General features: G+C 43.0%; 3 non-coding genes across 3 annotated transcripts; all 3 read left to right on the top strand.

Moving 5' to 3' along the window:
• The first annotated feature begins 14,144 nt into the window (after nucleotides 1-14,144).
• trnas-cga (transfer RNA serine (anticodon CGA)) lies at nucleotides 14,145-14,226 on the top strand. The gene has a single exon. It is a non-coding gene; the product is annotated as a tRNA-Ser (tRNA).
• Nucleotides 14,227-16,147: 1,921 nt separating this feature from the next.
• trnas-aga (transfer RNA serine (anticodon AGA)) lies at nucleotides 16,148-16,229 on the top strand. Its single transcript has one exon. It is a non-coding gene; the product is annotated as a tRNA-Ser (tRNA).
• A 358-nt stretch (nucleotides 16,230-16,587) lies between these two features.
• trnas-uga (transfer RNA serine (anticodon UGA)) lies at nucleotides 16,588-16,669 on the top strand. The gene has a single exon. It is a non-coding gene; the product is annotated as a tRNA-Ser (tRNA).
• Nucleotides 16,670-25,429: the final 8,760 nt, after the last annotated feature.

Genomic DNA, 25,429 nt, shown 5'->3' on the forward strand with positions numbered 1-25,429 from the left:
TCCTTCACTTCTTCTAGCAATGTCACTAGTGTGATGAACATTGCTCCATCAATTTTTTGGGGGGCTAAACTTTGGCCACACAGTAACTGGGCTGCTCTGTGGCCAGGAGACGGGGTGGGGCTGCCGCCAAGTAGGCTCATGCTGAGGCCACTTGTGGGAGACCCACAGGGGTTTCTCGGGGTCAGACTCTGTCTTGCTGGGCTGACCCTGGTTACCTATACAATTTGGAAGCAGAAACTTTGACTTTAAGGAACATTTCAATACCTCTAAACGAAAACAAAAATACTAATACAAATACTGAAATGGCAGATCTACGAGCTCATAATGCATTGTAACATAAGGCGTTGTGAACTCGCCCACCCTCCCAGAAACGTTGGGGCTGCGGGATCCCTGGGACCTGCTCCGTCACCCGGAAACGTGAGGGCTGCTTAGTCCCCTCTGGGACACACGAGGGCTGCGGCTTCTTCTCTGGGACACACGAGGGCTGCGGCTTCCCCTCTGGGATACACAAGGGCTACGGCTTCCCCTATGAGACACACGAGGGCTGCTGAGTCCTCTCTGGGACACACGAGGGCTGCGGCTTCTTCTCTGGGACACACAAGGGCTGCGGCTTCTTCTCTGGGACACACGAGGGCTGCGGCTTCCCCTCTGGGACACACAAGGGCTGCGGCTTCCCCTATGAGACACATGAGGGCTGCTGAGTCCTCTCTGGGACACACGAAGGCTGCGGCTTCCCCTCTGGGACATACAAGGGCTGCGGCTTCCCCTATGAGACACATGAGGGCTGCTGAGTCCTCTCTGGGACACACAAGGGCTGCGGCTTCCCCTCTGGGACATACAAGGGCTGCGGCTTCCCCTATGAGACACATGAGGGCTGCTGAGTCCCCTCTGGGACACATGAGGGCTGCGGCTTGTCCTCTGTACAATATGAAAGCAGAAGTACAGCATTAACACCATTTCAATATCCTAAGAGGAAGAAATACCGGTAACACTGCAGCAAATTAAAAACACAACACTAAAACATTAAATAACTAGACCAACATATCATAGGTCAAAGACCGGGGTCTTGTAGCGCAATGTCAGTGGTTAATGGTGATTTGCACGGTTTGCGACTAGATTGGCTTAATCAGATTGATGCTGACTTCTGTGCTGCAGGGAACATTGTTCCGTCTAGGATACTTAGACTAGCCTACTTTTTTACATGTCACCAAAGGCTGTTGCAGCGCTTTACAAGTTAAGGAGCTTTATGATTCTGCCGAAATATAGGCTACATTGTCAAAATACAAATTGCAGAAATTTAGCCATCATGTGGGTTGCTTGTAATTAAATCATACAAGTCTGAAGATTCACATTTCAATAACTATCAGATTTCATTGGAAGATTAGGCTACTGAAATCGAGTTTGCCTTTTACCAGAGCTAAGGATCTTTATCATTGGGCGACAAAACGTAGCCTAGGCCAATGGTTCTTATCCAAGGGATTGCGACCCCCAAGGGGGTTGCAAGACGTTTCCGATGGGTCGCGAGATGCTCTCCATGTTTATTTTTTGAGAAAAGAGCAAGAGAAAATAAAGATTTGAATAAGGTGTCTTAAAATATTAATGTCTTACAATATAGCCTACTGAATGAATGAAACGGCATTTCAGAATTTTCTGTCTGACACTATAAACAATCGAATGCAAAGAGAGAATTTATCTTATCGTAGGCGACGTTTTCAGCATGTGATATTTCCCCTCTGTGACAAAATGCTGCAGATTCACCTTAATTTGTGAATGGATAAGCTATTCTCTGACAAAAAAGTTTTAAGAACCACTGGCTAGGCGATATGCGGGCAATCACTCGAAAGTCAATGGATGGGTCAGTGCATCAATTAAATTAAAAATAAATTAAATCCTGACCATATAGCCTATCTACATTTCTCATTAAAGGAGGGACATTTTCACTTCTCCTTTTGTAGACCAATTATTGTAGAACTATTATAGGTCTTGTTACACTTAATCACTTCACACACTTAATCACTAACCCTGTTTTTTGTCCGGGCTTCACCTGCACCCAACATTTTCTTAGACACAAACGCCTCGGGAGGAGTAGGTGGCAAGACATCTCCCTCAATGTCCGTTTCCTCCTCACTGGAAGCCAGCAGTGGTTTTGGTGCTCTATATTCAGTTAAAAGCAAACATTTAAACTTTTACAATAGAATACACTGAAAAAAGCAGTTATAGGTGTTTGTTATGCCCCTTTTCCCCTGCACATTTTCGTAACGGCTCCGCACGGCACGCTTTATTTGTGTTTTCACAGGGAGACCCGGGACCCGTTACGATTTTTCGCACCCGTTTCAGAGGTGGCTCTATCGTGCTGAACCAACACGAAACGTGACGTAACAGGGTGCTGTCCACTGATTGGTTAGAGAAAATAAGCGCGACGAAACACACAAACAAGGAAGTGAGAGAGGCAGAGGAGTTGATGACAAGTCCAGATGAGCGGTGTAAAATTAATCTTAGAAGTGGAGAAGTACAGGGAGTTGTATGATCCCCAGCACATGTTCTACAAGGACAACAGCTGATCAGAAGCGCTTGTCGACTGTCGCGGAGAAATACGTATATGGTGTAAACAGGGGGGCAGCAGATCGAGGGTGATTATAGCGAGCGCGCCATGTGTGTAAAACAAAACACACAAACAACAGCCTCGCCTCTTCTAAATATTCCTGGCTCTGTCTTTTGCCGTTTTCGCTGACTACAAGCCACAGAGCAAACAACAGCAGCAGTAACGCCTCTAATGCCTCCATTGTTGTGTTTACTTTACTGACCACGGCGTGACAGTACATATGCCGTCTACTAAAAATGACGTCACAGCAGTGTCGCCATGCCAACTACACCCACTTCCAGGTCGTAACGACACTACCTTCTGTATGGAAACAAAAACCGTCCTGGTTGTCCAAAGCGTGTGGTGCTGTACCATGCCATACCGCGCTGTACCGTGCTGCAGTGGAAAAGCATACTGATCTAGTTTTGGACTCTAAAATATTGGCATCAATATTGCTTTTTATGATATATTCCCACCGAAAGGAGTTTTTTATACTGTATGTGGCTCAAGGAATTTTTCTAACAACTGCCATATTTGACGTAAATGAAAAATGGAAATTAAAGGGAAAGGAAAAGTTTTTTTGAACCTGGACCTTATTTCTAGCACGAAATAAGTTCATAAACTCAGCCGGAGAAGTTTGGAGTAACCTGATGTTGTTCGCGAGAAATTTACATCCATCTCAGTGAGTGCTATTCCAGCAAAACCGTAGAGGTCAGGGCCAGTACATTACAGCCTAAATAAAACATTATCGGTAACAACACGTCTTCTTTTCACCAATATGTTGTTATACATTGCTAGTGCTATCCCTCGTTGACTTTGGAGCAGCTTGGTTGTCTTCCAGGGCTTTTTAAAAAATTCAGCAAACAAGCCTAAGGTTATTTCTAGATAGCTTTGGGTTGACAGAAGACGTCGATGACGTCACTTCCACAAAATTGTGCACAATGAAGATGTCCAACATATCCTCAAAATCGGATATTCTGCTATATTGTACTAGCAGTAGCAAGTTAGCAGGCCATTGGATGTAGTGTACAAGGCTGAAATAAAATAATCATCTGTTGGCAAACGGCAATGACGTCATCGGCTCGTATTGACAAATATTTTTTAAAATGCCTGGATGACAAACAAGCTGTTCTGAAGTCATCGAGGGATAGCACTAGCAATTCATAACAACATACTGGTGAAAAGAAGATGTTTTGTCACTGATAATGTTTTATTTAGGCTTACTGGCCCCAACCTCTACCGTTTTGCAGGAATGACATGGATCTAAATATCTCCAGAAGGACAAAAAGTCACTGCAAACTTCCCCGGGTAAGTTTATGAAAGAAACATGCTAGAAACAAGGTTTAAAAAAAACAGTACTTTTCCTTTAATACCAGAAATTCTGCAACGTTAATTATATAACATTATATAACATTATATATTCTGTGTATTACATTACCTGCTTTTTCGCCTTGCAGGCAAATCATCACCATCTGTCTGTAAGTCAGACGTTGCCTCCGCTTTTTTACATTTTTTGCGAGCAGCCTCAAAAGTGTCTTAATAACAAAAGGAAAAAGGGTATTAGTATGCAATCTATACTGACCATGATAAAAATAATCATTTTGGTATTTGCACCTATAAATAATCTTAAATGCCTGGAGTTGAGTAAACATGAAAAAATATTGTTTACCATTTATGATGACTGATGTTGGTTCAGAAAAAGGCAATTGAATATAGATACACAATTTTACCGACTTAAATTTTTAAAAGTACATTATTGGCACTTATAGAAATTGATGCCTTATTGACATCGAGCTAGGTAGATGACAGAGTATTTGTCAAATTCAGAAAAGAACCTCTTACCTGCCCATCCAAGTACCCTGATGGAGTATTTCGGCCACTATTTCTCTGGCTTCTGTCGGTCCTTCACAGCCTTGGTTACATTACGGCCTGATGGCCAGAAACACTCATTTTGTTCTTCGGTCATCCAACATGTTGGAATTATATCCACCACAGATTGGCCATCGTAGGTTTCGTCAATAAACTCGACAACACAGAACAGGGGCATGCTCCAAAGTTCATAATGGTTACTGATTGTGTAATTGGACAAATGCAACAGCTCCATCCTGCAATGGCAGAAGTATAAGTCTCTCAGTTAAATCTGTGACTGACACACCGTGCAGCTCGTGAAACAGCCGTGTCACTGTTCTAATCCCCACACACGTTGACTCAATAGGGTAGTTGTAAAAGCTGCCTTCTTTTTCATAAAACTGACAGACTGCATACATACCCCCTGATACCAACTCAACAATGTTCCGCACCACAGCAACTTTGCCCTTAACATTAAAACAATTGCTGCCTTCACGACGAGAAATGATATTGCCCTCATGTCTGTACTTTATGTACTGCATGCGGACAGGAACATCAGGGAGAGTCGGACCTGAGAAATGTGGTTGTAGAGGCTTATTTGCCCTCTCTTTTCCACTTTTAAGGGAGAGTGAACGCTGCTTTTCACTGAGACGTCTTACGAGTTGTTGAACTGCGCCTTGGGGCCGTCTCACTAACCGCTTCATAGTCCCCAGATGGTTTTCGAAAGGGAAACATGACATGTTGTCTAGGGCACCAAAGTTTCTGGCATCATCAGCAAGATGGATGAGTGAGTGAGTGTTATACACTAGCTGCTCTGATCCATATATCTGTCCAAAATTTGTCACATAACATTTCAGTAGCTTGTCTGCATATTCACAGTGCTTAGAGCACAAGGCTGGACTGAGAAGTATCCTCATTGCAACTGAAAGTAGCATAAAGTTTTTGTACAGCCTTGTTGGTAGGCGTCCTTTCAGTACCACAGGACCTGTGTACAACAGAAACTGCCGATATTCAGTGGCCTTCCAATTTCTGTATTCTCGAAGTGACCTTGGCTTACGTGAAAAATTCTGTGGGAGATTTGCTCTGATTGATTCCAAGTGATCAGAAATCATGTTGATTGTGGAAGCAGAAAGACGACTACTTAAAGGTCCCTTGGTCCAAAGATGTACAATTCTTCTAACATGTCCTAAGCATACCAAATGGATATAGTCAAGGACAAAGCTTGAGACCATTGTAATGCCAAGCTCCTGTAGCGGTGAGACTATATCATTATGGTGATGTTCACTATCAAGCTGCTGATCAAAGGTCAAGTCTGTCCGAAGCGGTGCAGTCAATTCTGGAAACACAACTGTACCTAAATGAACCCCATAATCAGTACATCGCTCACAGGAGCTGTAGCCAGTGTGACCTTTGATGCATTTCAAGTAGGCACGAGCAGGTGCATCACAAATAAATGCATCTGGAAGAGCAACATTGTAATGTCTTTCATTGTATTCTAGACCATCACGCATTAATAGCTTCAACTCCTCAATGAAATCCTTCAGGTATTCATGAACCGATTGAGGCTTTGTTGGGCCTGCAAACAGACCAATGACACCAACATTAGCTCTGGGAAGTTCCTTGATCTTAGCCAGAATAGGCCATAACTCCTGTTTAGAGCTGCCTGAGAGGGGTATACCATCAATGTTAATGTGCAGTGTTATAGTGTCTACTGAGGAATGTGCTTCCTTTGACAGCGCTGAAATGATTAAGTTAGACACTCCAATATGGCAGTAGCATCCAGCTCCAATGTCTTTGATTTCGTAGGTTGTTGAGGTTGACAAAAGAGTTCTTGGATCTTTTGGTAACTCTAAGCCACACTGCACTAATAAGTGCAACAACTCTGACAGCGCACTATGTGAAATATTGTGATTTACTGCCCAGTCTCCCAATATCCTACAAGGGTCTGACTTGTCACCTGTGCTTTCCGAATCAGTCTGATCATTTGTGGCTTCAAAACTGTGTTTGGAAACAACTTCAGAATGTGATTCATCACTTTGAGACCCCAAATCTTCACTATGATGTCCACAGATCTGTCTGTCATTTGAATTGTTACTTCCATGAGACTCCAACTCTTCCTCTGATGCAATTAAATCCATATTTGTTGGCACAATGTCCTCGTCATTATGGCAGTCTTCCAAAAACTTCAAGTGCTCCTGTACTTTCATTTTAACACGTCTTCGTTTAGTCCAACGACTGTCATCATAATCCATTTTTCTTTTTGATCTGTAACAGACAAAGCTTTTGTACTATATAAAACCGACAGACATATTGAGGTGTTTAAGTTAAAGACCTGCTGACTGTCACACACATGTCTGTGTGAAATTAATTGTGGCTCAGAGATAATATATTCCAATATCCAAAGATCGTGACACATCCCTAATCTGTGATGGTCTGTTTTAAAGGAGTCATATGTGACGGCTCGGTGGCGGCTAAGAAATAACGGAAATCTCTATGGAGGAAAAACCCTTCATGAAAGAAATTGATAAAAATGGGCAAAATGGGTTAAATAACATATCCACCCAAATTCTGAATACTTAAGAGCCCTCCTCTCCCTGATTGGGAACTTTCATCAAATATCAAATGTAAACAGTATCAGTTGTGGACTGCACCTCTGCTTTTGAAATGAGAATATCCTGGTTAAACGACTGTGATATAAGTCATAAGCATTTGAAATTAACATAATTTGTCAACGTCTTGTAACATATCAGGAGCATTTAAAGGAAACTTTAAGGTCGATGTATGGAAACTTACGCCATATTTATGAACAGGGTACACCTCCTCCTGTCTGGCTGGCTCCTGTCTTCTGGCTGGCAAGACCTTAATGAAATTAGACAAAAATTTAGCAAATCAGTGTTCAACAGGAGCTTTCAATAAAAAGATAAGTAACCATTTAACATCAAATAACCAGCTTACATGACACTAAGTGTGTGTGTGCGTGTGTCTGTGTGCATGTGTATGCGTGCAGAGCACACAGGGACATTAGTGTGTGCAAGCGTCCACGATAAGCAAGGCTCACGTGTCACTCAGCAATATGCGTATTATGGCTGCAACGATTCGTCAATGTTTTCGACAAAAATCGATAATAGAAATAGTCGACAATGAATTCCATTGTGGACAATTGTCGATAGACATGTTTTTCCAACGGAGTGAGGCATCTCACTACAATCTCTGCCATGAGTTGCACATGCACAATAGCATCTCTGCCGAGCGGTAGCGTACAGTAATGGCGGTGTCCTATACAGCAGCTAAAGTTTGGGAGCTTTTTAGCCTGGATACAGCGAATAATTTCAGACTGGTGAGAATTGTAAAGTTCTTTTGCAACAGACTGTGCAGTTGTCCACTGAATGTACTTCACAAAATTCACTTAATATTTGTTGTGTTCACTGTTTAACTGCTGCTGTGTGCCTGCCCTTGGTTTACAGGAAACATGTTGTTCACTTGATTTTAATTTATTATTTATTTTTTTATAAAACACATTTGCCTGTCCTTAAAAAATGGATATGTTTATTTGTTTATGGATTTATGTCTATACTGACTGAACACTGTGCCTAATTGGTTTTAGATTGACATTTTTATTTACTTTTTGTATGAATCGGCCTCTCTCTCCCTTCTCTCCCCTCTCGGCCATGTTTTACCTACATAAAAAGGGGTATGAGCCCCGGTCTCCCTGTGCATCTTGCTGGCTTCTATCATTAGTTGTAGTGTTGCAGTTACAACTGCACTAATACAAAATGAAGGATAAATATTGACTAAGGTTGAATTTTTTTTGCTTGCATAACCCAAAGAGCAAATATATATCTTATTATAAAAATATAAGAATTATTAAAACTCATAAAATATTCTGACAAAGGAGCTAAATAAATGATAATTGTATAATAATAATATAATTACCTACATTTTAAGTATATGAATACTTAAGTATATGAATTAATATCAGCCTTATCCCAGGAACATCACGGTTGATGCTCATGATGCCAAACCACTCAGATGTTCCGAGTCATAAGGCTGATATTAATTCAGCTCCATCAAATTGGCTGTGCTTGTTTTACTTTCATATACTTAAAATGTAGGTAATTATATTATTATTATACAATTATCATTTATTTAGCTCCTTTGTCAGAATTTTACGAGTTTTAATAATTCTTATATTTTTATAATAAGATATCTGCAGCTACATTTGCTCTTTGGGTTATGCAAGCAAACAAAATTCAACCTTAGTCAATATTTATCCTTCATTTTGTATTAGCTGCTAGTGCAGTTGTAACTGCAACACTACAACTAACGATAGAAGCCAGCAAGATGCACAGCGAGACCTACATTATGATGTTTACAAGCACAAGACATTTGAGACTGTTTGCTTACACATTTAGTTTGATTTGATTTGTTCCAATTTATTCTTAGAGCAAAAGGTGGGGACAGTGCAATATGTTGAAGTATGTGTTATTATGCAATATGTGCAATATGTTTTTATGTTTAAAGCATAAGGAAGGGTTCGGGACGGAACCAAACTCTGAATCTGATATTGATTAGATGAATTTGAAGTGAAATAATGATGAATATATTTTATATCATATCACCGTTATTGAATAAAAGTATCTTGTGATATATTGATACTGAACTATTGCCCAGCCCTATAGCTAAACCAAACCCGCTGTTTTTCCTTTTGGTTAGATTCTACATCAGATTAAACAGCACAAACCAAAAATACAGCCTACTGTACAATCGGCAGTGTTATTTTTATGGCAATATAATATTTCAACTTACCTTAATTTTATGGAAATTCGGCGTTGGTCGGAAGAAATATGCACTTCACCTCCAAGTCACAGCCAGCTTGCTTTCCGATTCCGAATGGACTGTTAACGTTTTGAGCGCGAAACAGGGCCTTTGCATACAGGCCCCAGAGATGTCCGAACTGCCTGACTAAATAACAATTTAATACAGTAAAATTCGTAAATTAAAGGATATGTGAGAGAATTAACAAACAACTTAACTGCTTCGCTGGCTTCTTATGAATGACCCTAATTAGGTGTTGTTGTGCATAACAGGCAGTTGTGGAGAGTACTGAAAATCTGTAGTCAAGTCCAATTAAGTGCGTTGCTAAAATATTACTCAATTACGAGTAAAACCGGTGTTAGCGAAATACTCAAATAAAAGTACAGTTTGTAAAAATAAATTAAAATAATAAAAATTAAAAAAGAAAAATGAAAAAGAAAATATTCAGAGTATTAGTTACTTTTAACCACTGATGTCACCATCACTTCTCCAGACAAGGGCTGGAAATTGTGTTTTCCTTTACCAGAAGTTAACATGCCAACAATCTATTAATCATTAATAACTGATAAGATGCAAAAAAAGTGTTTTTACCTAATTTTTTTCTCATTTAAGTATTGATTTCCTTATTAAGCAAATGCCTCCAGCAGACAAAAAACTAAATTACATGAGGAGCCATGACTATTGATTAAATATCCATGAATACATTTTTAACAGGTTAAATTCTTCCTTCAGAATCAATGAAAGATCAATCATTAACGTCCTTTTTTTGTTTTGTTTCGTTTTCCATCCTCATGACCCGGTTTTCATCGGCTTGTTTGCTATCAAATCACCTTACTGGCTCCAAAAATGCAGATAAAAGGTTTGGATATGAATTAAAATTTTACTCAGTACTCAACTATGATTTTAAAAGTAATTTAGTAGATTACATGGATTAATGAATATTACAAGTAAAAGTACAGGCTTGAAAATCTACTCATAAAAGTACAAGTACCCCAAAAAACTACTTAATTACAGTAATCTGAGTATTTGTAATTAATGACTTCCACCTCTGATACCAGAAACCACTCCCCAGGCGAGTCTTGAATCTGGATATCTGGCGTGGTAGATGAATGTGCAAACTGACCAAAAGCCAATTGGGTAGCAAAATGGGTCCTATGAGGCATCAGGGAGGGATTTACCCAACATTCTACAGGCAACTATATGTTATAAGCAACTTATGTTAAGTTAGCAAAATATTCATACAATATAAATATTGTAAATATTCAAATGCCAGCAGTAGCAATGCTGTCTCCTTTACACTTATCCCCATAAATCTGTCCCAATCTGGGTCACTGCACCAATGAAAGTGTTTATGTGAATGCTCCATGCACTGTCGGAAGGCTTTCTGCAGCTTCATTCTTTTACTTAAATTGAAAGGGACTCTGGCCTTATAGGCCTACTTCTTTAACTACCTCAGCCCCTCCCTTTACCATCTTAAACCATAAACCATGTATATGTCAATGCATCCTGAAGATCTTCAGATAGCCTAACCAAATAGATCTGCTCTACCTTTTACAGCCAACACATCAGTCATTGTTGGTGTATGAGCTACACCTTGATAGAAACACATGCTAATCCTTGGTCCAAGGACATCTAACAACACAGAAGTGGCAGACAGATTGATGATGAGGCCTCCTGCAAGTCCTTTTTTTTTCTTTTTTCCTCTTGTCCTGTCCAGCATCGAAGCAAGCAGAATGATGCTCTGTCTGCCATGTTGTGACGAGCAGATTTTGCTTTGCCAAGAGGAGCTTGAATGATAAGGCTCCCCTTGATATCCTAAGTTAAGCTTATTTTATTTTATTTTTGACGCTTGTTTGTAGATGAGCATTACATAATATTGCTGGACCTGAACCAATCACCCAAACCCATGGCCACTTGGCCAATAAATATGCCATTCAAGACCCATATATGTGTTCCCAGTTCAAACCCATGCCAACTTGGCCCATAAATATATCATGCAAGACCCATATATGTGTTCCCAGATCAAACCCATGCCCACTTGGCCCATAAATATGTCATGCAAGACCCATATATGTGTTCCCAGATCAAACCCATGCCCACTTGGCCCATAAATATGTCATGCAAGACCCATATATGTGTTCCCAGTTCAAACCCATGCCCACTTGGCCCATAAAGTTTCTATGCAGGACCCATACGTGCATTCCCAGTTCAAACCCATGTCCACTTGGCCCAAAAATATGCAATTCAAGACCCATATATGTGTTCCCAGATCAAACCCATGCCCACTTGGCCCATAAATATGTCATGCAAGACCCATATATGTGTTCCCAGTTCAAACCCATGCCCACTTGGCCCATAAAAATTCTATGCAGGACCCATATGTGCATTCCCAGATCAAACCCATGCCCACTTGGCCCATAAATATGTCATGCAAGACCCATATATGTGTTCCCAGTTCAAACCCATGCCCACTTGGCCCATAAAATTTCTATGCAGGACCCATATGTGCATTCCCAGTTCAAACCCATGCCCACTTGGCCCATAAATATGCCATTCAAGACCCATATATGTGTTCCCAGATCAAACCCATGCCCACTTGGCCCATAAATATGCCATTCAAGACCCATATATGTGTTCCCAGTTCAAACCCATGCCCACTTGGCCCATAAAAATTCTATGCAGGACCCATATGTGCATTCCCAGATCAAACTCATGCCCACTTGACCCATAAATATGTCATGCAAGACCCATATATGTGTTCCCAGTTCAAATCCATGCCCACTTGGCCCATAAAAATTCTATGCAGGACCCATATGTGCATTCCCAGTTCAAACTCATGCCCACTTGGCCCATAAATATGCCATTCAAGACCCATATATGTGTTCCCAGTTCAAAACCATGCCCACTTGGCCCATAAAAATTCTATGCAGGACCCATATGTGCATTCCCAGTTCAAACCCATGCCCACGTGGCCCATAAATATGCCATTCAAGACCCATATATGTGTTCCCAGATCAAACCCATGCCCACTTGGCCCATGCTTGTCCCTTATGGGGCCCATGTAATCAGCTCATATGGGCTTCCTATGTGGGACTCGTACTACAAAACCTACATGGGACCCGCTGATTTCACCCAGCTAAAGCCCATGCCCACACAGTACCCATGGAACCCGTAGTTAACCCATCTGGGCCCCACATGTCATTGCTGGCTGGGTTGTTATTGAAACTTCATAATTTTTCACTTGATTATATATTTAGTCAGGAATTATAGTTTGGAAAAAGTATTTGGAAAAAGTCTAACTAGTAAAATGTTTACACGTTATGTGAAAACTAGTACAAGTATATAAATGAATAAAAAGAGACTTACTCATGTTTATGATCTCTGCTGAATAAAGTGCTTCATTCTTTTTTTTCTGAGGAAATCCATTTCTCAAATCCTCAACCACATGACATCTTTTTGGGGTGAATTATGTCTTATTCCTCTCATCGCGAAGCAAACAGTAAAATAAAATCTTGAAGAACAGTCTCGCTGCTTTTTCTTCTGTTATGGGCGTATTCAAGCCGCGCGCTTCAGTTTAATTCTGAATAGCGCGTTCAGCGCGGGGGCGTGGTCACATTAGATATAATGAAGGGAGACATGAAAAACAGACATCGCGTTGTTTTCATATGGATTACTTTATCACAGAAAATCTGTTTTCGGCGGAAATTGTTTAGTTTAAAAGTAGACATGTCAAGCTTTCTATAGATATCTCTCTCATGTATTTTCGTTGAATATTCACGGAGTTACAGTTCATTTTAATGACGTGTTTGTAAATAAAGATCAGCGCAGACAAAGGCTGCAGACAGCACACCTTGTTTGTTATCTTTATTTTATAAGTGCACAAAGTTTTGTTGTTATTATGTCTGTATCCAAAAAAAAGTAGACCCTTTACAGATTCGATTGATGTATTGCTCTTATCTGTACGATTAAAACTGAAAGTGTAATTTAAGTTCTTTTCGGGGTTATCAGGAGAAAATGACTCAAAACGGGTATCCGTGTTAATCGACTTCAAAGGGTTAATTCAAGTCCCTGTTTGGGTGAAGGTCAGTCTACTTTTTGTAGGCCTCAGCTTGGTATCACTACGGGTCCATCTCTTCTGCTGACTCTGTATTAGAGCGATGTTCCTTCCTTCTCCCGGGGATCAGTGCATCTCCCTTGTTCGGCACACATGATTCTGATGGTCAGCCCTTTAGGAAAGAGTGCTCACAGAGTGAGTAGAATAAGACAGACCTCCCATTTGTGCAGTGCTGTTGGTCCCCAGGGCCAGTACTGAAAAACCCCATTACATAGGATGAGACATGGCAGCCTGATTTCTCCTCAGTGGGACTGCTGTTTTAGCCGCTTCCAGGGCTAGCTTACAATCTCGGCTTGCTAGGTTGCAAGTAGGTCAGGCAGCAGTGTTACACAAAACATGGCAGAAGGTGGTCTGCTTAATTCAAGTTCCTGTTTGGGCGAAGGTCAGTCTACTTTTCGTAGGCCTCAGCTTGCTATCACTACGGTCCATCTCTTCTGCTGACTCTGTACTAGAGCGATGTTCCTTCCTGCTCCCGGGGATCAGTGCATCTCCCTTGTTCGGCACACCTGATTCTGATGGTCAGCCCTTTAGGAAAGAGTGCTCACAGAGTGAGTAGAATAAGACAGACTTCCCAATTGTGCAGTGCTGTCGGTCCCCAGGGCCAGTACTGAAAAACCCCATTACATAGGATGAGACATGGCAGCCTGATTTCTCCTCAGTGGGACCGCTGTTTTACCCGCTTGCAGGGCTAGCTTGCAATCTCCACTTTCTTACTGAGCTGGGTTGGTTGCAAGAAGGTCAGGCAGCAGTGTTGGACACAAACTGAGCAGAATTTGGTCTACTCCCGTAGTTGTGGCCGAGTGGTTAAGGCGACGGACTCGAAATCCATTGGGGTCTCCCCGCGCAGGTTCGAATCCTGCCGACTACGCTGTTTGCTGAAGGCCATGAGGCAAAGCGTCCATGCATTTTTTCACGGTCCTCGCACTTATTTGCGAAATGTCCGGTCCCTCTTCGATGGACAAACACGCCGCTGCTGCTTCTTGTATTCGGGTTTCAGGGGTTGTCTTGGGTGAGCCAGTGGCACGCCGTGATCGTATAGTGGTTAGTATTCTGCGTTGTGGCTGCAGCAACCCCGGTTCGAATCCGGGTCATGGCAACCCTTTTCGTTGAGTATACGGGAAGGTTGAAAATTTTTTACCACCTCATCTTTCTGCGTGATTTTGTTTCTGAAGCTTGGCCTGTGCAGGGCACCACCAGACAAGGGGGCTTGCTTTCTAACATTAGGCGTAGTCGTGGCCGAGAGGTTATGGCGATGGACTTGAAATCCATTGTGGTCTACCCGCGCAGGTTCGAACCCTGCCGACTACGGGAGGGCTTTGCAGTATTGCTTTAGGTTTCTGTGACCATAATTGTGCCTTCTATGGTCCTTCGCTCTCTGTGCCATAACTGCTTCTAGCTTTCATCCTCGTGACACCTGCGTCTCTTCTGGGCAGCTTGTTGTAAAACTGCTGCTTTATAAAAGGTGAGAAGCCAGGGCTCCACAAGAGCCCGGATAGCTCAGGCGGTGGAGCATCAGACTTTTAATCTGAGGGTCCTGGGTTCAAGTCCCTGTTTGGGCGAAGGTCTCTCTGCTTTTGGCGGAGTCACCTTGCTATCACTATGGTCCATCTCTTCTGCTGACTCTGTACTAGAGCGGTGTTCCTTCCTGCTCCAGGGTATCAGTGCACCTGCCTTGTTCGGCACACCTGATTCTGATGGTCAGCTCGTTAGGAAAGCGTGCTCACAGAGTGAGTAGAACAAGACAGACTTCCCAATTGTGCAGTGCTGTCGGTCCCCAGGGCCAGTACTGAAAACCCCATTACATACGATGAGACATGGCAGCCTGATTTCTCCTCAGTGGGACTCCTGTTTTAGCCGCTTCCAGGGCTAGCTTACAATCTCGGCTTGCTAGGTTGCAAATAGGTCAGGCAGCAGTGTTACACACAACATGGCAGAAGGTGGTCTGCTTAATTCAAGTCCCTGTTTGGGCGAAGGTCAGTCTTCTTTTTGTAGGCCTCAGCTTGCTATCACTACGGTCCATCTCTTCTTCTGAATCTGTACTGGAGCGGTGTTCTTTTCTGCTCCAGGGTATCAGTGCACCTCCCTTGTTCGGCACATCTGATTCTGATGGTCAGCTCGTTAGGAAAGCGCGCTCACAGAGTGAGTAAAATAAGACAGATCTCCGAATTGTGCAGTGCTGTCGGTCCCCAGGGCCAGTACTGAAAACCCCATTACATACGATGAGACATGGCAGCCTGATTTCTCCTCAGTGGGACTCCTGTTTTAGCCGCTTCCAGGGCTAGCTTACAATCTCGGCTTGCTAGGTTGCAAATAGGTCAGGCAGCAGTGTTACACACAACATGGCAGAAGGTGGTCTGCTTAATTCAAGTCCCTGTTTGGGCGAAGGTCAGTCTTCTTTTTGTAGGCCTCAGCTTGCTATCACTACGGTCCATCTCTTCTGCTGACTCTGTACTAGAGCGGTGTTCCTTCCTGCTCCAGGGTATCAGTGCACCTGCCTTGTTCGGCACACCTGATTCTGATGGTCAGCTCGTTAGGAAAGAGTGCTCACAGAGTGAGTAGAATAAGACAGACTTCCCAATTGTGCAGTGCTGTCGGTCCCCAGGGCCAGTACTGAAAAACCCCATTACATAGGATGAGATATGGCAGCCTGATTTCTCCTCAGTGGGACCGCTGTTTTACCCACTTGCAGGACTAGCTTGCAATCTCCGCTTGCTGACTGAGCTGGGTTGGTTGCAAGTAGGTCAGGCAGCAGTGTTGGACACAAACTGAGCAGAAATTGGTCTACTCCTGTAGTCGTGGCCGAGTGGTTAAGGCGATGGACTAGAAATCCATTGGGGTCTCCCCGCGCAGGTTCGAATCCTGCCGACTGTGCTGTTTGCTGAAGGCCATGAGGCAAAGCGTCCATGCGTTTTTCACGGTCCTCGCACTTATTTGCGAAATGTCCAGTCCCTCTTCAATGGACATACACGCCGCTGCTGCTTCTTGTATCCGGGCTCCAGGGGTTGTCTTGGGTGAGCCAGTGGCACGCCGTGATCGTGTAGTGGTTAGTACTCTGCGTTGTGGCCGTAGCAACCCCGGTTCGAATCCGGGTCACGGCTACCCTTTGCCGTTGAGTTTACGGGAAGGTTAAAAAATTTTTACCACCTCATCTTTCTGCGTGATTTTGTTTCTGAAGCTTGGCCTGTGCAGGGCGCCACCACACAAGGGGGCTTGCTTTCTAACATTAGGCGTAGTCGTGGCCGAGAGGTAAAGGCGATGGACTTGAAATCCATTGGGGTCTCCCCGCGCAGGTTCGAACCCTGCTGACTACGGGAGGGCTTTGCAGTATTGCTTTAGCTTTCTGTGACGGTAATTGTGCCTTCAATGGTCCTTCGCTCTCTGTGCCATAACTGCTTCTAGCTTTCATCCTCGTGACACCTGCGTCTCTTCTGGGCAGCTTGTTGTAAAACTGCTGCTTTATAAAAGGTGAGAAGCCAGTGCTCCACAAGAGCCCGGATAGCTCAGGCGGTGGACAGAGGTGGGTAGAGTACCCAAAAACTGTACTCAAGTAAAAGTACTTCTAGAAATATTTACTCAAGTAAAAGTATAAGTACTAGTCTTGAATAGTTACTTGAGTAAGAGTAAAAGAGTTTCGGATAAAAAATCTACTCAAGTAGTTAGTTACTAGTTACTTTGGGTCATATATACTGAGCCTATTTTTATTTAGATATATAGATAAAATGTATGTAATGTATGTGTGTGTGTATAAATGTATATATTTCATCATCCTTTACTCCAATTTATGTAATTTATTATAAAAGCTTGTCTGTTTACTTAAGTAACAGATATAGGTGTCATGCCATAACATGTTTTTAATACGACTGACTTTATATTAAATGTGAATTTAACATTGAAAGTTAATGTGATTTAAATATTGCTACTAATCTTTCATTGTTCAGAAAGAGAGCAAATAACATTTACATTATTAAAGATAATTTTCACTGACAGTCTAGATTTCAATCACTCTCAGAAACTCCCATTAAAATCACTGAAACTGTTAACACTGTGAAATCAATATCTTAATTAAAGATTCGTACACACATCTGCACTTTGTTGTTCCTGCGAGAGAATTCGCCAGAAATAGGTATTCAGTCAGTGAGCGAGTGAAGGAAGCACCGGCATTTTAGCGATGACTCATCTGAACACCTCTGATTGGCCAATGCTTTAATAAGCTCAAAAGAATCATGTGTGATTTGTTATAATGCGCAGCGCGGTATAAACGCATCTATCTCTGGCTCAGCGCCAGCAAGCGATCACAGATCTGAATTTAGCAGCTGACTTGCACCAGTGTGATTGTATTAAAATTAATAAAATCTTAATCGGCTATTTTTTGTCTTTTGGAAGCTGCATTCAACTTGACTCCCCTCTGTTATAAGCCACACACGTTCAACAAACTAATGTCACAGTGTTATCGTGTACTGTAATCGAATGTAGCCCAAGTTATTACCTGTTAAACAGTAGACAGCACACGCGGTGTTCATCTAATAAGGATCTCCATCGCTAGCAAATAATAACCTTTGCAGATTTCAATTCAGTGCAGTTCCAGCCACGTTTTCAACGCTCTTTCTGTTCTTAAACGTTACAACTCCGAGTGAACCACTTCAGATGCTCAGCGCGTGCGGCAGGGAACTGAACGACTCATTCAAACTGATTCATGAACCAATTCACTCGTTTGCCAATTGGTTTGATCAAGCCTTTGAACAGTATTGACTCAAAAGAATGAATCATTCGCGAATGGGCATCGCTCATTGCCCAGAGAAAAGTAGACGGCGCGTTTGGAACAAACTGAAGCATTTATAACATTTATTGCATTAAGATAAAGTAACGAGAGGAGCGTCGCCCACAGTAACGAAGTAAAAGTACAGATTTTCCCCCAAAAATTTACTCAAGTAAGAGTATAAAGTACCCATCTTTAAATATACTCCGAAAAGTATTCGTTACCCCAAAAAATTACTCAAGTAAATGTAACGAAGTAAATGTAACTCGTTACTACCCACCTCTGGCGGTGGAGCATCAGACTTTTAATCTGAGGGTCCAGGGTTCAAGTCCCTGTTTGGGCGAAGGTCTCTCTGCTTTTGGCGGAGTCACCTTGCTATCACTACGGTCCATCTCTTCTTCTGAATCTGTACTGGAGTGGTGTTCCTTCCTGCTCCAGGGTATCAGTGCACCTCCCTTGTTCGGCACACCTGATTCTGATGGTCAGCTCGTTAGGAAAGCGCGCTCACAGAGTGAGTAGAATAAGACAGACCTCCGAATTGTGCAGTGCTGTCGGTCCCCAGGCCCAGCACTGAAAAACCCCATTACATGGTGTAACCCAGCTGAAATGTTAAAACACATTTAAATAAATAGTTCATGTTGATTAAAAAAACATGTTAAAAGAATATAAAGTTAAGAGGTGGTTAAAAATCTGATGTTTTCCTTGTGTTTAAAAAGTGGGCGGATTCATGTTAAATTGTGTTTGTAAAAAAGAACGTTAGTTTATTTCATAATGTAAAAGCCAAAAAAAAAAAAAAAGATTTTCTTTTAGAGGAAGAATAATTCTGTTAAAACCAGGTTGTTTTGTCATGTGACCTTACGTCTGTGAGGGGAGGGGGACGAACACAGAAAGAGATAAGGATGGAAGGAGAGACGCATGTGAGAAAAAAAGTGGATTAAACAGTTCGTTTGTGCATTGAACAGCTTGTTATGCTGAACTTCTGATAGCTTGTACTTTTGATGGTCAGCCTGATAATCTTGTAAGTGACAAGTGATAGTTGTGAGCGACAGTTAATTTTAGCATAAAGTTTATTACTGTTGATACCATGCAGACTGCCGTGCTGGCTAAGCACGGGCTAAAGGCTAAGAGAAACGTGATCGGACTGTGTGGATGCAGCTGTTAGCTAACGCAGCTAGCCATGTAGCTGTTCGTCAGTTCCCGACCAGGAAACGAGAGGACGTGAACCAGATAGCACTCTGAGCTACCAGGGATGCTCAGAGTTCCTCTGGCAACGTTGGATAATCATCAGAGATCGTGTGGATATCGGTGTGGACACCTGTGTGCACTTCCATTCTCATCTGGACTGAGGTGAACTGACTGGAACATTGTGCTTGGAAAAGGTATCTGTTTCTTTTTGTTTTAACTCAATGAACCTGTAATTTTTGGGTTCCAATGATCCCGAGCCACGACTCAGGCCTGCAACGTTTGTTTTTCTAATAAGGGGTGCCGGCTTTTATTATTTTTATAAAAGTGAAACATTGTGTGAAATATTTTATTCCTGAAGAAAACACTGTTTTTTGAATTGTATACTGTATACTGGTCATTGTATACTGGTGTTTGCATTTTAGCCTAAGGGCACAGACATTTCATTTAGTTTATACTGTATTTATTTACAATTATTTTATTTAATTAAAGTGAAAACTTGTTATTTTTACACCAAGGTTTCTGTTGTGAGTTTGAGTAGAATGTGCCATTTATTCAGTTATTTACCATAGTTTAGGTATTTGTCTTAGTCCAAGTTTAAGTTTAAGGCATTTTAGTGACCCATATATTTAATCCAGAATATCACACACATACGAGAGTATATATGAAACAAACCTAGGGCCCATCCTTTTATGAGCAGGATAGGAAGGGTTACATAAAATGGAGGCACCGCTGGGATTGGGGTGATTTGTGATTAGTATTGGGGTTTTAACAGTCAGTGCAGATCATTAAAAAAATAATAATCTGTTAAACCACAAAGCAAAATGGCAGACAGAGCACAGCTCATTTCTGAGCTGAAGAGGTGGTGCAGAGGAGAAGGGCTGGATGAGGCTCATGGACTGATGGTGATAGTCCCACCTGATGTTGAAATAGCCCATATTGAAGAAGTTGTTCAAACCATTAAGTGCTTGGGACGTGTGCGTGTCAGAGGCAGGATGTTTGATACTACTTTGAGCAGCCTGATGGTTCTCTGTGAAACTAAGGAGAACCTCACCACTGTAAGCATTCCCCCTGAAGTGATGTATCCTGAGAGTGGAGAAACTTGGCCCCTGGTCACCATAGCTAGCAACCCAGCCCCTGAAGAGTTTGGTACCAAACTGAAAGTGCTGTTAGAGACTGAGGGAAAGACTATGGATGATCTTAAGGCCCTGCTCTCTAGCCCTCAACCACCCAATAACTCTACTGAATCCATCTTAAAGGCGGTGGGAGATCTGTTGGAGAAAACCAGTAAACCTCCTGCTGAAGGTGGGTACCGTCGTCTACTCATTTTCTCAGGACTTCTGCCAGTTCCACCTGGGGAGGAGCAGTTTGATCACTGGCTTGAGCAGGCATGGCTCATGGTGGAGGAGAGCGAATGCATGGAGAGAGAGAAAAGGCGCAGGCTGATGGAATGTTTAAGAGGACCAGCACTAGAAGTAGTTAAGGCTGTAAGAGACTCTCATCCTGATTCAAGTCCAGCTGAATATCTGGAGGCCTTGGAGAGTGCCTTTGGAACTGCTGAGTCTGGAGATGATCTGTATTTTGCTTTTCGACAGATGTACCAGCAACCAGGGGAGAAGTTGTCTGATTTCCTTAGACGCCTGGAGCGGTCTCTGTCTAAAGTTGTTCAGAGAAAAGGCGTTTTGCCCAGCAACAAGGACAAAGCCCGTTTGTCTCAACTACTGAAAGGCGCTGTCGCCTCTGACCTGATGCTAATTCAGTTAAGATTAAGGGAGAGGAAGGATAACCCACCAACTTTTCTACAACTGCTGTGTGAAATTCGTCATGAAGAGGAGTATGAAACATCCAGGATGAAACTCAACAATTCAGTGAATCCAGTGCGCTCAAAGCACATAGCTGATGCTAAACAGGCAGAGATCCAAAGTTTAAAAGCTGAGGTAAAAGAGCTCATTTCAATGGTGGCTGCTCTGGCCCCCAAACCTACTGAAGCTAGAGCAGAACTCTCCAATCCCTCGCCTGTGACCCCTTCACTCTCAGGTGAACCAAGCCAAGACTCCGGGTTAGTGGCTCTAAAGAAGCAATTCAAGAGACTGCAGCAAAAGCTGCATAGGAAAGAGAACACATATGAGCCCTCTGTCAGAAACCCTTCCGTCTCAGCGGTGGAAGCTGGTTCCCGAATCCCCACCAGACCCTCGAGACCCTCCGATGAGCAGTTTTGCTACCGGTGTGGGGAGAATGGTCACTTTGTTGCAAAGTGCCACAACCCAGAAAAACAAAACAAAGTCATAAGGAAGCTGATACGAGCCCTAAAAATTGTGAAAGAAAACCAGCCTGTTACCGACCCCACACCTTCTGAAGTAGACTGTGATGTAAAAAGAAGTGTTGTAAACAGGCCAGTCACAGCGGTAATTCCAGAAGGTTGGATCGGGCCCCCCAGTTTGGTAAAGTTGAAAGTAAAAGGACATCCCTGTAATGCTCTCATGGATAGTGGCTCTCAGGTCACTATTATTTTTGAGTCATGGTACAAAAAGCACCTCGCAGATGTCCCCGTGCATCCTGTTTCTGGTCTGGCCATCTGGGGTTTGAGTGAATCCAACAGCAGCTATCCTTACCGTGGCTACAGTTTGGTAGATCTGGAATACCCTCCAGATGTTACTGGAATCAGTGAGGTTGTAACAGTTCTTGCTCTCATTTGCCCCAGTCCTAGGTCTGAAGAGCAGACACCAGTCATAATAGGGACAAATACCTGTCATGTGAGAAATCTGGTCAAGCGCTGCAGTGAAAAGGGTCTTGACATCACCAAAACTCTTGGCATACAAGTTCATTGCGAAAACATGCCTAAACCCCCAACTTTAGTTTCACCTACCGTCGATGATGATGATGTTGGTTGGGTTACATGGCAAGGTCCAGGTTCCCTTACACTTCCCCCTGGGCAAGATTTACAGGTCAGCTGTAAAGTTGAGTTTATGCAAAAAGTTGATAAAGAGATCCTGATGGTAGACACATCCCCTTCAGCACCACTTCCAGCTAGTGTGCTATTGCAGCCCATGGTTGTGCCTGGCAATGCAGTAAATGTTAACAACTTCCAGATGCTAGTCCAAAATCAGTCCCTTAGGGAGACGGTTATACCAGAGGGCACTGTCATAGGGCACATGTATCTTACTGAGAGTGTCACTACTGTCTCTTTCCAAAAGACAACCGCAACAGACTTTGACAAAACCCTGATCAACTTTGGAGACTCCCCTGTAACAGAGGAATGGAAAGAGCGACTCTGGCAGAAGCTTTCCCAACGATCACATGTGTTCTCCATGGAGGAATGGGAGGTTGGAGAAGCTTAAGGGGTAGAGCACACCATCCGTCTGTCTGATTCCCGACCATTCCGGCAACGGTCCAGACGTTTGACTCCTGCTGACATTGATTATGTAAGGAAAAATCTTCAAGAGCTCACGCATGCAGGCATCATCAAAGAGTCTCGCAGCCCTTACGCATCACCAATAGTCATCGTCAGAAAGAAAAATGGTTCCATACGTATGTGTATTGACTACAGGTTACTAAATAGTCGTACAATACCGGATCAGTACACCACCCCTTGCATCGATGATGCATTAGACTCTTTGTCTGGCAGCAAATGGTTCTCTGTGTTGGACTTGAGAAGTGGATATTACCAGATTCCTATGGCCGAAGAAGACAAGGAAAAAACGGCGTTCATTTGCCCGCTGGGGTTCTTCCAGTTCGAGAGAATGCCCCAGGGAATAACAGGAGCCCCAGCTACTTTCCAAAGGCTAATGGAAAAGACTGTGGGTGACATGAACCTTCTACAGGTTCTTGTTTACTTGGATGACATTATCGTCTTTGGGAAGTCATTAGAAGAACATGAGGAGAGGCTACTTAAGGTGCTCGACAGACTCGGAGAGGCTGGGCTGAAGCTTTCTCTGGATAAGTGTCAATTTTGCCAGCCAAAAGTAAAGTACTTCGGGCACATTGTGTCATCTGAAGGCATCTCACCAGATCCTGCAAAGATCGAAGCAGTTACCAACTGGCCCAAGCCGACTGACCTGAAGACCCTGAGATCTTTTTTGGGGTTTTGCGGGTATTATAGGCGATTCATAGCCAACTATGCTTCCATAGTTAGACCCTTAACAGAGCTAACCAAAGGCTATGCTCCGACACAAAAGAGTAAAAAGCAAAACAAAGATCCCTCCAAGAGCTATCTGAAAGAATCTGAGCCATTTGATCAAAGGTGGGATCAGTCCTGAACCGATGCTTTCCATCGGATCATCTACTGTCTAACACATGCTCCGGTGCTACCATTTGCCGACCCAGAGAAGCCATACATCCTTCATGTAGATGCCAGCTTAAAGGGAGTTGGCGCAGTTCTTTATCAGCAGCATTCAGAGGGTTTGAGACCAGTGGCTTTTGCAAGTAGAAAGCTGAGTCAGTCAGAGAAACGTTATCCAATTCACCAGCTGGAGTTTTTGTCACTCAAATGGGCTGTCGTGGATCATTTTCAGGATTACCTGTATGGAGCCCGGTTTACGGTACGGACCGACAATAATCCCTTGACATATGTGCTCTCAACTGCTAAGCTGAATGCAGTGGGACACAGATGGCTTGCTGCTTTATCGACTTATGACTTTGATGTGCAGTACAGACCAGGCAAGCACAAACATAGATGCCGATCTTCTTTCCCGACATTTTCCGGATGATGATTCCCACCTAGATTGGGAAACCATATCACAGGATGGGGTGAAGTCGATCTGTCAAAGAGTCAGCTTACCTACTTCAGTCCGCTATGTGGATCAGCTCGGAGCTCCCCCAGAATGCATTCCAAACATCTATTCATTCCCCATGCACATGGAGCTTGAGGCTTTGAAACACATAACCAAAGATGAGCTAGTACATGCACAAAAAGAAGATCCAGTCATTGGATCTGCACTACAGGCTGTCCAGCATCATAAATGGCCAGAACATGTTGAGAATGATCCAGAGTTTTCCCAACTGAAAGGAGAGAAAGACAAACTAACTCTGAATGCTGGTCTTCTATATCGCCAGTCTAAATTGCCTTCAGAGGAGAACGTCAATCAGCTCATTTTGCCGACCAAGTATCGAGACACTGTTCTAAGGGCCCTACATGATGATTTGGGACATCTCGGAATCGAAAGAATAACTGACCTGCTGAGACAGAGATTCTTCTGGCCAAAGATAGCCAAAGATGTTGAGCAGTATATTAAAAACTGTGGAGAATGTATTACACGCAAGTCCCCTAATCAAAGAACAGCTCCCTTACACCAGATTACCAGCAGGGGACCAATGGATCTTGTATGTATAGATTTCCTCTCCATGGAAGTAGACTCAAAAGGAATGAGCAGTGTATTGGTCGTAACTGATCACTTTACACGCTATGCACAAGCTTTCCCCACTAAGAACCAGAAAGCTCAAACAGTGGCCACGATCTTAGTTGACAAGTTCTTTGTGCATTATGGGCTACCAACTAGGATCCATTCTGATCAGGGGCGGGATTTTGAGAGTAGATTGATCCAAGATCTGTTAAAGATGATGGGGATTCGTAAGTCGCGTACTACTCCCTACCACCCGCAGGGGGATCCGCAGCCTGAAAGGTTCAACAGGACCTTGCTTTCTATGTTAGGAACGCTAACACCTGACAAGAAGCGTCAGAGGAGCCAACATGTACCACACTTGGTCCACGCCTACAACAGCACTAAATGTGATTCAACAGGATATTCACCTTATTACTTAATGTTTGGCCGGGAAGCCAAGCTTCCGGTGGACTTGTGCTTTGGAACGGGTGTGGATGGGAAAGTAGACAGTCATTCCCGCTATGTGGCAAAGTAAAAAAAGAGGACTTGAAAAAAGCTTATCGGCTGGCATCAGAAATGGCTAATAGATCTCATCAAAGGAACAAGAAGTCCTACGACAAAAGAGTTAGTTTCCAGTCCTTAGACGTCGGTGACAGAGTGTTACTCAGGAACCTGGGGCTGAAAGGCAAACACAAGCTGCAAACAAGGTGGAATCCTATGCCTTACCTGGTTGTTGGAAAAATGCCAAATCTTCCTGTATATAAGCTCAGGCCTGAGAATGGGAAGGGAAGTGTTAAAACGCTTCACAGAGACCA

The sequence above is a fragment of the Carassius carassius genome, chromosome 18 (genome assembly GCF_963082965.1).
Source record: "Carassius carassius chromosome 18, fCarCar2.1, whole genome shotgun sequence".
NCBI lineage: Eukaryota > Metazoa > Chordata > Actinopteri > Cypriniformes > Cyprinidae > Carassius > Carassius carassius.